At 36.2% G+C, this 12,790-nt stretch overlaps 1 long non-coding RNA gene across 3 annotated transcripts in view; it reads left to right on the top strand.

The window, feature by feature from the left end:
* The window catches only part of LOC147834466 (uncharacterized), a 171,341-nt gene extending 158,551 nt beyond the window's left edge, over positions 1–12,790 (top strand). The window contains exon 7 of one of the 3 annotated variants that reach the window (XR_015504131.1): positions 8,602–12,790. This is a non-coding gene — a long non-coding RNA (uncharacterized LOC147834466). The remainder of the gene's footprint in view (positions 1–8,601) is intronic. The other 2 variants (XR_015504133.1, XR_015504132.1) reach the window with 2 other exon arrangements.

Genomic DNA, 12,790 nt, shown 5'->3' on the forward strand with positions numbered 1-12,790 from the left:
TTTTGTTATTCAACAAAGTAAATATAAGAAATGCTGTCGTGATTTAGATCACTGTTTACATTGAAATTACACTACAAAGGCAATGACTGACACATTTGTATTACATTCCAAAAAGTTCTGTTATCAGCTCCATTGTAGGAAATGAAAACCGTTTCCATGCAGACTTGCCCAGATTGCCAATGAAAGGTATGATTCAACAATAAGAACCATTTGGCCTGATAGTGGAAAAGCAGCAATTGAAATCCATATATATTTTATAACATATATTTTGCATAGTAAAAAAAATAAACCTAAACCACTTAACTATTGTTAGGAACCATGTTACTCTACTTAGCTTTGGGTTGGGCTGGAATTGACTGAGCAAATGGCAGTTTCTGTGAAGTTTATAGATATGAATGTATGCACATTTTTTTCTCAGATATGTTTATGCCTTGTTGTATGTTAACCATTGTTACTTTCGAAACGTGTATATAATGTGTTAGAGTTTCTATGAAGGAAATATTGGCTTATAAATGATTTTATTGGATTAGGATCCCAAGTTGCAAAGTCGTCTGCAACTTCTGCTGTAAAGCTGTGATATCCTTGGTAGTATACCCCAAAAATAGCTCAATCTGCTATAAATATGTCATTGCAAACATGTTGTGGATCAGCAGACAGTCTGGTAGTTTATTGTGTACTTAACTTTTTCCACATAAAACTAGTTTCTTCAGCGTACCTTAACAGAGGTTTTAGATCTTGTACATGTCATTGACTCCATTCATTGACTTGTGTGAGTAACCCCTCATCATAAAAGTTAAAAGGCAGCTAGAATTTTTCATGCATTAGTACTGTGAAAATATTATAACAATGGTAAATGTTTAATTTTTTAAAATATGTTGTTTCTATTACATTTTTGCACTGTAAAAAATGCAAGAAAAAATTCCACACATCTCCATGTTGTTCCAAGACAAACCGATTAAGATAATTGAATTGTTCAAACAAATTCAAGTGAATTGAACAAAAAACAATTAAGTTGTCCTTTTTGAAAATATTAAGTATTGTTTTGATTCAGCTCATTGTAAATACATAGTTTAAAAAAGCAACAATTATCATTTTTTGATTATGTATTGAAATATTTAGAACTTAGTATTTTTGATATTTTATGTTATTTATTACTTATTGAAATATTACTAATTTTTACATGGGCCACGCAGTTGGTAGTTGGTAGTTCTGTCGCTTCACAGCAAGAAGGTCGCTGGTTCGAGATTAGCTGAGTCAGTTGGCGTTTCCGTGTGGAGTTTGCATGTTCTCTCTGCGTTCGCATGGGTTTCCTTCGGGTGCACTGGTTTCCCCCACAGTCCAAAGACATGCGGTACAGGTGAATTGGGTAGGCTAAATTGTTTGTAGTGTATAAGTGTGAATGAGTGTGAATGGATGTTTCCCAGAGATGGGTTGAAACATATGCTAGATAAGTTGGCGGTTCATTGCGCTGTGGGGACCCCAGATTAATAAAGGGAATAAGCCGAAAAGAAAATGAATGAAAATTTTTACATTTCTTTTAATTCAGTGTACTTATTTTGATATTAGTGTTATTTATTCAAATATATATTTTAATCAGTTTTTAAAGTGAATAACTAAATTTAAATAAAACAAAATTATTAAATGTAAAAATAAATCATTAAATAAGATATTAAAAAATAATACATTTGATATTACAATTATAAATATATAGGTTTAAATGAATACATTACTGATTAAAAGAATAACTTGATTAATGAATGCTATTTAGTCCAAAAAACTTGACTTTACTTTTAAGTTCTAAATAAGTAAATCCTTGTTTACATCTTTTGTTGTTATTTATATCTTTATTGCGAGTCACTTTCCAACATCCTGATGATTCAAACTCAGGGGTGCCCATTCCTGTTCCTGGAGATCTACCTTCCTGCAGAGTTCATTTGCAACCTTGATCAAACACACCTGTCTGTAATTACCAAGTGCTCTTTCAGAACTGACAAATTCCATGGTCACACTAGAGTTTAAGCATACATAATTCTGTTGCACGTCGCTGTGAAAAGGTGCATGATTAAATAAGATGATTAGTCATTAAAAATGCTGTGCATATACCATATTGTGCCACATACATACTGTAGTCCTGTTTTGGTGCTTTATTCCTGCTGTAGTTCATCTCCTTCAAGGTTTTTTTCATGTTGTGTGTTAATAGATGCTCTTTTACACACCTTGGTTGTAAAGATTGCTTATTTTTGTAACTTTGCCCTTTTGTATCAGCTGAACCAGTCTGGCCATTCTTTTCTGTCATCATATAGTATGTCATTGCACAAATTGTAAAAAGTGTGAAATGTATCAGATTTTTTCACGATTTGCCTAGTTATAATTAAGTAGGTGTGTTGGCATTTATCAGTTTGTTTTGTATGTATACACAGACAAATTTATGTTTAGTTTCATTTACTTTTCTTTCTGTGTGACACTGCACAAAAATTATACACTAAATTACTCATAAAAATGAACGCTGTTTGTAATCATTTGCTTTTCCAAAACTGTGATCATAATATTAATAATAATTAATTTTCTGTTTAATATGAAAAATAGTAAATTATATAGTTTATTTAAATAAAACTGAACAAATTATTATTAAAAATATTTAAATGATTAAAATTAATGACTTTTTAGCAAATATCACTTGGGCAGATGCTGGTAATCAAATCCTAGTCTGTAAATATTTGTAAAAAATAGAGCTATAATGCTTTGATTTTATTTATTTTTGGGGAAATCAGTAGTCTTGTCTTCTATGAACAATGTGTAACTTTTAAAAATTAGCTCACAAAGGCTTTATATGTGCTGAGTGTCTGTCTATGTGGAGCACTCAATCTTGGTCACTTCAAGTTCTCTAAGTGTTACTTTCCACAAAATGTAAGCAATAAATAATTCTAATATTTGGTTTGCAGCACAAATCAAAGATTTCATACATTAAAGCTGCTAAAAAAGGAACTAACTCTTACAACTTGTCTAGTATTTGCTGCACTATTTAAAGCTAGCATTTCTGTGCAGATTGATAGCTGTGGAAAATGTTATTAGTTTTCTTTCTGTAAAAACATCCCGGAGGTTTCCGGCAGGCTGTCGCTGATCAAAACTAACATTAATACACTATGTTATTCAGAGTTCAACTCTTCCTGCCTGATTTTATCACTTGGCCTCAATGAAGGGCTCTGTTTGGAAAGACCCTCTGCCCTCTGGGTCCACTGGGTCACTAAACAGCGCAACTCACTTCCTTTCAGCCATGATGTGTATAGGTAATGTGTCCAAAAACTTGTGACGACACCAGTGATTTGAGGACAGTCTGTGAATGAAGTGTGCTTTTCACATAGTAAATCACATGGATGAATGGTGTCTCTGTCCATTTGTCTCCAAACACTGATGAATAACACTCATAGATCTTTAGCATTTGCATTGCTCAGAGAAACACTGCTTGCACTCTTCTACTGCTTTTAAAGTCTGTGTGAATGAAAAATGTACAGTGTTTATCAAGGCCCATTGGTTTGCTTTTAAGTGAACAAAGGTAATTCACCCTTTTTATTTATTTATTTGTTTGTTTGTTTTGGTAATGTTTAATCAAAAGTCTGACCATTTGTTTCTGATTTTAAAGTGGTGGTCTGTTGACATCAGTTTGACTGCTTCAGACACAGAAATCTTAAATACACCAGTCTTTGCATTAGTTTATGAGGAAATGATGCAATATTTCATTTCTGTTGCACGTGAAATTAAAATTTCATCAACCTCCGGTTTACATTGACTTTAAGCAGATTTTTAAGTATCTGGACTTTATCACAATATTTCTATTTTTGGAAACTTTTACTTTTACTTCACTACATTCTAAAATAGAATATTTTACTTTTTACTCCACTATATTTCAGAACTGTAACAAAGTAAAACACTAAACCCTTCACAGTATAGTGTCAGTATTTAATCTTTTTGAAACAGTTAGGCTTTGGGACTGTCCTCAGATGGTTCAGATTTTACTTTGACGGGAGAGGTTACTATGTCTGTATAGTTGACCATAGGTCAAGGTGGACACTCATGACATGTGAAATCCCACAAGCTTCAATTCTGGCACCTCTCCTGTTCTTCCTTTTATATGCTCCCTCTGAGTCAAATAATGAAAAAGAAACAAATCTCCTACCACAGCTGTGCTGATAACACTCAGATCTACTTAGCCTTATTGCCTAATGACTTCAGCACCATTGACACCCTCTGCCAATGCATTGATTTAATTGACAGTTGAATGTGTCAAAACCTTTTTCAGTTAAACAAAGAGAAAACAAAGTTAAACAAAGAGAAAGTCATTGCATTTGGGAACAGATACAAGGTTCTCAAGGTGAATGTGTACCTTGGCTATAGGGTTCAAACAACAACAAATAAGGTCAAGAATCTTGGTGTTATTCTTAAGTAAGATCTAAGTTTCAATAGTCATGTCAAAGCAGAAAGTAAATCAGCATACTATCATCTCAAAAACATTGCAAGAATTAAATGCTTTGTCTCCAGTGAAGACTTGTCCATGCTTTTATCAGCAGCAGGTTGGATTACTGTAACGGCCTTCTCACTGGCCTTCCCAAAAAGACAGTCAGTTGTAGACAGTTGCAGGTCATCCAGAACACTGCGGCCAGGATTCTGACCAGAATCAGAAAATCAGAGCACATCACACCTGTCCTCAAGTCTTTACACTGGCTCCCAGTTACAATCAGAATAGGTTTTAAAGGTTTACTACTTGACTATAAATCACTAAATGGCCTAGACCTCAATATATTAAGCTCACTGAATACAAACCTAACATGTACCTCATCATTAGGATCAAGAAATAGAAAATGCCAAGCGTTCAGTCAAAGCAGGGTGAATCCACCTTCAGCTACTGCACCTCCTGCTGCTAAAATCTGCTTCCAGAAATGATCAGATGTGCTCCAACATTAAGCATGTTTAAATCAAAACTACAGTAAAACACATCTGTTTAGCTGTGCCCATACTGAGTGAGCACTGTGGTATGTCTGACAGGTCACACTGTTATGTCTTTCTTTCTTTTTTCATTCTTTTAAAACCTGTTTTAACACTATTTTTTTCTGTTTTTATTCATTTTATTCTTAGTTGTTTTATTTTCTCAAACTTGTTTCTTTTATTCCTGTTTGTGTGAAGCCCTTTGAATTACCACTGTGTACAAAATGTACAATATATAAATAAACTTGCCTTGTCTTGCCTTTTGAATTGATTAGTTGATTTTTTGACTTTCAAAATTGTGCAAACTTGTATGTTAATAGTAAATGAAATATGTACTCAATTATAAAAATGTGGGAAAATCAACTAAACAGGTTTACTCACTTTTTTAAAAGTAAATAGCTTTTTACAGGGTATATGATATAATCTGCTATTATCTTTAATTATCAGTTTATGACAGGACTATGATATGTTTTATATTGTACTTCAATTAAAATACAAGTACTTTATGACTCCAAAAAATCGAAAAGTATTGGACATTTACTGAAGTAATGTGATATCAGAGCATCTGTACATTTCCTCAAGTGCGTGATTTGTTGGCTGTTTGTTGTGTGTATGGCTGCATGTGCGTGACTGTTTGTGTGTGTGTGTGTGTTTGTGGGTCGGGGAATAAATGAAGATGAAGACGGGCGCCACTGTTTATTGTGTTTGTATGCGTGTGGGCCGGTGTGTTTGAGGAGTGTCTGCTCTACACTGAGGGCCACAGAGACACACATGGAGCAGTGTGTACCATCTAAACAAAGAACAGCTCTGTTTGCCCAAAACACTTTATGCATATTCGTTTATTTGCTGCTGAGGTTGCCGTCCAAATGAAGTTTTCAAAATGATATGCATGTGGTGTCTGCATTTCCTGGTTCACTTGATGTAGAGTAAACTTCCCAGACCTGCTTTTAATATTAAAATTCATATGCTTAAGCAAATACAACCTGTCTGATGTGTAAAATTTAAAATTCAAAAGCATATTTGCTACATGTTCTTGCAATTCCTGTTGAAGGAAATGTATTTTATGTAAACAAATGTCCAACACTTAGAATTTAATTTGTTTAACAACATCAGTGCAGAGTTATGAAACAAAAATATGTGGAAATATATTTAAATGCTTCAACTGTTTAAAGTTATAACATACTCGAATGTATGTATAGATCACGAATGGCTATTTTTACATGTAATAGCTTTATTAAATTACTTAATTTTTTTATTTTTGTATATAAAAATATGTATGATGGTATGCAAGACAAGTATAATGTGTAATACTAAATTTATAATATATATTGCAAATATGCATGTGATATATACTGTCAAGATCCAGTATATACTATGGGAAAGTGACGAGGGTGTTAAATTTCATGAGAAAATTAAAAAAATTAAATAATAAATGTGGAAAGTATAGAGAATAATATGATTTACAATATGAAACATAAAAAAATCAACCCTTCATATTTTAGAAAAATGTGACCACATTAATTTGAATACAATATCTGTAGTTTTATAGTAATAAATACTGAATAAATAACTAATAGTAATGAAGAATTCTACTGTATTATTCTTTACATTTTCAATTAACAATTAATAATTCTTTATCTGGGCAACACAGTGGCTCAGTGATTAGCACTGTCACCTCAGAGCAAGAAGGTCACTGGTCCTAGCTGGATGAGTTGGCATTTCTGTGTGGACTTTGCATGTTCTCTCCGTGTTCGTGTGGGTTTCAACCGGGTGCTCCGGTTTCCCCCACAGACATGCGCTATAGGTGAATTGGATAAACTGGTCATAGTGTATGAATGTGTTAATGTGAGCATTTATGGGTGTTTCCCAGTTCTGAGTTGTGGCTGGCAGGTCATCTGCTGAGGAGTTGGTGGTTTATTCCTTGTGAAGACCCCTGATAATCTCTGAAAATGTACTACTATATACATTTACACATGCACACATTCATTCATTCATTTTCTTGTCGGCTTGGTCCTTTTATTAATCCGGGGTCGCCACAGCGTAATGAACCACCAACTTATCCAGCAAGTTTTTACGCAGCGGATGCCCTTCCAGCTGAAACCTATCTCTGGGAAAACATGCACACATATACATACATATATACATCCCCGGAGAACAAGATAACGAGACGCCCTGTCTAAATTCACACCAAGCCTCCGTGTGCTTTCACCTACCGGTGTAGGAAGGCAGGTATGTGACCAGCGCCCCCTGGCTGCAGGACCTGAGGGCTGTTGCCTTCATCAGACTATATCCACATACCCTGTTCCCATACCCTGTTACAATGTTATGTTTATGTGTTAATGTGCATGTTGCTGGGGCTTTTCCCCCCTGATCTCACACTGCCTACTTCAAGGACAGTCTGAGAGGGGATTTTTTTTTCGCCTCCCTCTTCCCAAATGTATCTTATTTCCTCTTTCTTAAAGCTACCTATTGTCTGACCTGCCTTTCTCTGAAATGTGTGATGTTTGTGTATGATCGGGGGGTCCAATTTCGCTACATGTAAAATAGTATGTGACAATTAAAGGGTTCATCATCATCATCATCATCATTTCTGTAATGCGCCAATACATTCCAGGAGCTCGTTTTTTTTTTTTTTTTTGGCAGGTTTTGTTTTCACGAATCCACCAGAGGCAGCTGTGTATGCTTTTTGAGATCTCGAATTTGTCTTGCTGATGCCGTTCGCGGCCACTGTTCATGCACAAAATCCACTAGAGGCGGCTGTTGACTGACCGACTAACCGATTGACTGGGATACCCTCCTCCTTCCCTAAACCTAATCAATAGTGTTTTCAAAACCACAGATTAACCCACCCACCCACCCACTTCCCTAAACCATACCAACAGTTTTAAAAAGCAATCCAGAAAAAGAAAAACCCTCACCTGATTTTTACCACCTTTTCAGATTTGATCACATTCTCCCCCTGTTATTTACTTATTTTATTTTTGGGCTTCTTACCTGCTTTCTGGAACCGTTCTTCACCAGACTCAAACCCCATTGTCATGGTAAACTCCTCTCTGTGTCTAAAGTCCACAGACGTACATGGCGAGCTAACTGGACAAACTGGTAACAGCTGCATAGCTACATAATTTGTGACCTCCAGAAACTTGTATAGTGTTACGTTTTCAGAATGAGCCTTTGTCGCCTGATAAATTAAGGGACAAAGTTGTTTAGAAAATGAATGAATGAATAATTCTTTATCCATATATAATGACAAAATTTTATTAGGAAATGTAGTTAGGTACATTTCATGTCACATATTTTATTATATTTGAAAAGCAGCAATTTTATATTTATTTTTATGTGTCGTGCTAAAATGATACAAAATATTATTCTGTATATTTTCTAAGTAAATTAAATATCATAACTCAATAAATCTGTTCGCTTTGCTTAAGGCTCATACTGCATATGCATGTTGGTAGCGGTTTTGTGATGTTTTCCAGTCAGTAGGTACAGTACTGTAGGACTGAAGTGACGTCTCGGGGCACTGAGTGTTTGTTGTGCCAGACTCTTGGCTGAACTTCTCTCCTTCTGTCAGCACTCTGTTTTAATTATCGTCCTAATTTACCCCCCTTATTTTTCCAGGGTTGCTCCACTTCAGTCACTTTCCCAGGTGGAGCGGCATCCGGAACGCTATCCGGTCTGGCACCAAACTACCATACAGGCTTTCCAAAATTTTCTCCTGTGTCCATTTGCTCTTTCTCCTGTTTGTATCCAAATAGTAAGATGCTATGTGTCTTTTTTCCTGTGAATAAGAGTCTGATCATAATCATGAGCTGAAGAAGAGGTATCAATAGTACACTTGTGTGTACCACTCAAAAAGAAATGAGGACATGCACCTGTGTTTGGGTGTTTCTTCAACTTTTGACACTTTTATGTCCCAGGAGAAGATTTTTATTCGAACTAACAAATTCTGTGTTCAAGCTATAAGCTTTTCTGGCAGTGCTCTGACATAAGATGCAACAGTAAAAGTATGAAATATTTGTATGTTTCTTTTTCCTGTTAAATTAAAGTCAGATTAAAACTTTAATGGCTTGACTATCAGTCTTAAAACATGAAAATCCATTAGAAAATATGAATTATTTTCCCAGTAACAGGCTGGAAGGGCATCCGCTGCGTAAAACATATGATAGATAAGTTGCCGATTCATTCCGCTGTGGTGACCCCAGATTAATAAAGGAACTAAGCCAAAGAGAAAATGAATGATTATGAATTCTTATTTTTTTTAACTTATCTTAAGCTTGACGAATAGTGAATGTATCTTAATGTTAACTCCTCCACCACAACCAACATTTTGAACATTTTGATTGCATGAACTATCTCTGAAATTATTTTAGTTAATCTTTGACTCATACAAAAATAAATGTGATTTAATTTGGTGTGCAAATGGCAGCATAGTCAAAAAAACAGAAGTTTACAACATCAAATTTACACATATTAAAAGTAATAGTTTGTCAGATAATGAAAATTTACTCACTACTGAGTAATGCATTAGTAATCTCAAATGTGATTGAGCAAAGTTGCGATTGTTATGGGCTTCTTACAACCTAGACTCATTCTGAAAACGTACCGCTATATACATTTCTGGAGAGCGCCAAATACGTCTCAAGAGGGTTTTTTTTTTGCAAAAAACTTTCGTTTTTGTTTTCACAAATCCACTAGAGTCGCCATGTTTGCTTTTTCAGATCTCAAATATCTCTCTCGAATGCCATTTGCACCTACTCTTCTCATGTAAAATCCACCAGCTGAGACAGCTGTTGACTGACTCACTAACAGATCAACTGACCCACCATCTTCCTTCCCTAAACCCAACCGATAGTGTTTTCAAAAGCACCGATTGACCCGCCCACCCCCTTTCCTAAACCCAACCAAAAATTTTTAAAAGCAATTCAGAAAAAGAAAAGGCCTCGCCTGATTTTAACCACCTTTTCAAATTTTACCACAATCTCACCCTGTTATTAACTTGTTTATTTTATTTTATTTTTTTTTTATTTTTTTAGCTTCTGTTTTTGTCCTACCCGCTTTCTGGAATCATTCGAACCCCGTCTTCCTGTTCAACTCCTCTCTGCGTCTCAAATCCGCTGACCTAGCATTCGCTTAAAGACGAAATGATGAGCCCTTCTGAATAGAACCCAGTGTAAATCTCTAGTTAATGATTCGCTAATTTAAAAAATCCATTCAAATTGTGACTTCAGTAAAAGATTCACTTATTCAAAAGATCCATTCAAAGTAAGTCTTTAGTAAAAGATTCACTGATTTAAATGATTCAGTCAGAGTAAGGCTGCATTCCAGTCCAATTTTTATGCCCTTCACGCACTTCAACTTACCTTCGTCTCGTTCCCTCAGATGTATGTTATTGATTACATCACACTAGTGTCCACTACCGGCAGAGCATCTGAATGGGTTTAAGTGGAATCCACTAAACCCTTGAGCACTTGGAAGGTGCACTGTTGTGACGTCACAATCACATTGCATTCTGGGACATATAGATGCTGGAGTGGACATATGAAGTAGGCCTGGGCGATTATCGAAAAATAATCGTAATCTAATTTTTTCAGGTTGATTTTTTGATTACTTTTCTGCCACATGTGGAGTCATGGGACCCCACTTTGTTAAGGCTGATTTATTTATTATTATACTTCTGCGTCAAGTGTTCGGCGCGATGCTACCTTTGCGCAGTCACACACCCATGCACCTCTCAAAACTTGCGATGACGCATAATGCAAGCTCTGTGATTGGTTGTTTGGTAGCTGTTATGAGGCTGAGTGGTGCGGAGCCCATTGAACGAGTGTTTAAAAGTGTAAAGTCTCGCTGACAAGCTCCACATGGAAACTTTTTTGTTTGTTTTTACCCTATGATTAAAGTTGTTGCACCTCGTCCGGTTCCCATCTCTGAGTTTTAGCAACCTTTATATTAAAGTAGCCTTTAGAAACAGCAAAACTCTATAGAAACTCGATACAGAGGAACATAAAAACCCGCTACCAGCTAACGTTTCGGAAATGTTGCAAAGCAACACAAACAGCACACAGAAGTATAAATGCACAGCTATGTGCAAGGCAGGCTCTCTGGGTCACGGCGATTACTCGACGCAGAAGCATAAACCAGCCCTTAAAGGCTTTGTAGCCACATCTGATCTCTGGTCAAGTAGGACGATGGACCTATTCTTGACCCTTACTTTGTACTACATTGACGATGATTGGAAAAATCTCTCACTTGTAATGTTGAGCATATTTACTGTACAAAACCTGTCAGTGAACTATGAGGGCAAAAAAAATTATAAATAAAATAATCGTTCATTTATCGTAATCAAGTTAAAATGTTTAATTACTCAAGATTTTTATTTTAGGTCAAATCACCCAACCCTAATATGAAGCCGATTTGCTCCCTCAGTCAAAATCGAGGGATCAAGGGTATGTCCATATAAGCTTCCCTCATCCACTTAATTCCTTTGGACTCTCTGAGAGAACAAGTAAAGAGTAATTTGCGAGTACATGTCTGAAAGTGTATTGGAACGCAGCCAGAGTCTCCTGTAAATAATTCTCTGATTTTATAAACTGATCTGAATGGGGTTCAACGTGTGAATGTGTTTTCATTTTTTTGGTATGACTTATCAGTGTAGTTATGAGAGCATGACAAGTTTTGGTCATTCAGCTTACTTGCAAAATAAACATTCATCAGTAAGTGTTTTTACTTTTATTATTTAAGTAAAATTAAAATTAAATACTTTTGTACCTAAATAAAGTTTTATTAAAAAAGAGGACTTTATACTTCTTCACAGGAAATATTTGATTAGGGACTCTCTGTACTTTTACTCAAGTGCTTATTTTCTGTACTTTGTCCACCACTGATTAGTATATATCAAAATAAGTAGACAGGAATGGAGATGCTCTTCATTAATAACTGTAATCCGCGCTGGTGTGGCTGTTTATTCTGGTGCACTAACAGCAGTGCAGAGTGCAACTGTAATCTGCCCCTCTCAGTAAACAGCCTGTCATAGTAATGGCTCTGAAAACAAACGATCAGCTCACTTCTGGGGCCCCACCAAAGAACTTTAACACACATACGCCCTCTGGAAGCTTTTTCACCAGGGGCATACCTTCAAGTTAGGTGGAGGACGGCTTCCTGCATCCCGCCCCGCGTCTCTGTGTGTGTATGTATTTGTGTGAGAATGAAAGTTTGTGTGTGCCTTGGGAGCAGCGGCGGACACCAGAGAGACATAGATTCAGGATCTCCATGGCGATAAGGAAGTCAGCAGGAAGGAGACATCCCAGACCCCTTCTAGCACCCAGACTGACAGACTCCCCCAAACTGACGCTGGACGCACACCCCGCATAAACACACACGCACGCATTCCATCTCTCTCTGCCTGCTTAAATGACAGAGGCTCTATTCATGTTTTGTGAAAAAGAGGAGAAAAATAACATCAGCTATATCCGATGGCTCGATAAGTGAGATGAAGAGAGGCCGGAGCTTCAAATGGCCGTCCTGACTAAATTATGATTTGCACTCATTTTCCCATAGAGAGCCCCACTGTTTAATTCCCCATGCAGCTGTGTTTCAGCTAGTTCTGCCTGTGAGATGAACGCTAATCATTATTTTTGTTTGTACGGCTCTATCGTTGTTTGTAATCTTTGATTAAAGTATGTTGTCCCTAGAGTTTTGAGGTGTAGGATGTTTAAATTGTACCTCACAGATGGCAGCCACTGGTACTCATTGTGTTGTAGTCGTAGATGTTCACTTAAAGGCACAAATAAAATAATTTATTCTGTCATCC

The sequence above is a fragment of the Danio rerio genome, chromosome 12 (genome assembly GCF_052040795.2).
Source record: "Danio rerio strain M-AB ecotype USA chromosome 12, GRCz13ab, whole genome shotgun sequence".
Classification (NCBI taxonomy): domain Eukaryota; kingdom Metazoa; phylum Chordata; class Actinopteri; order Cypriniformes; family Danionidae; genus Danio; species Danio rerio.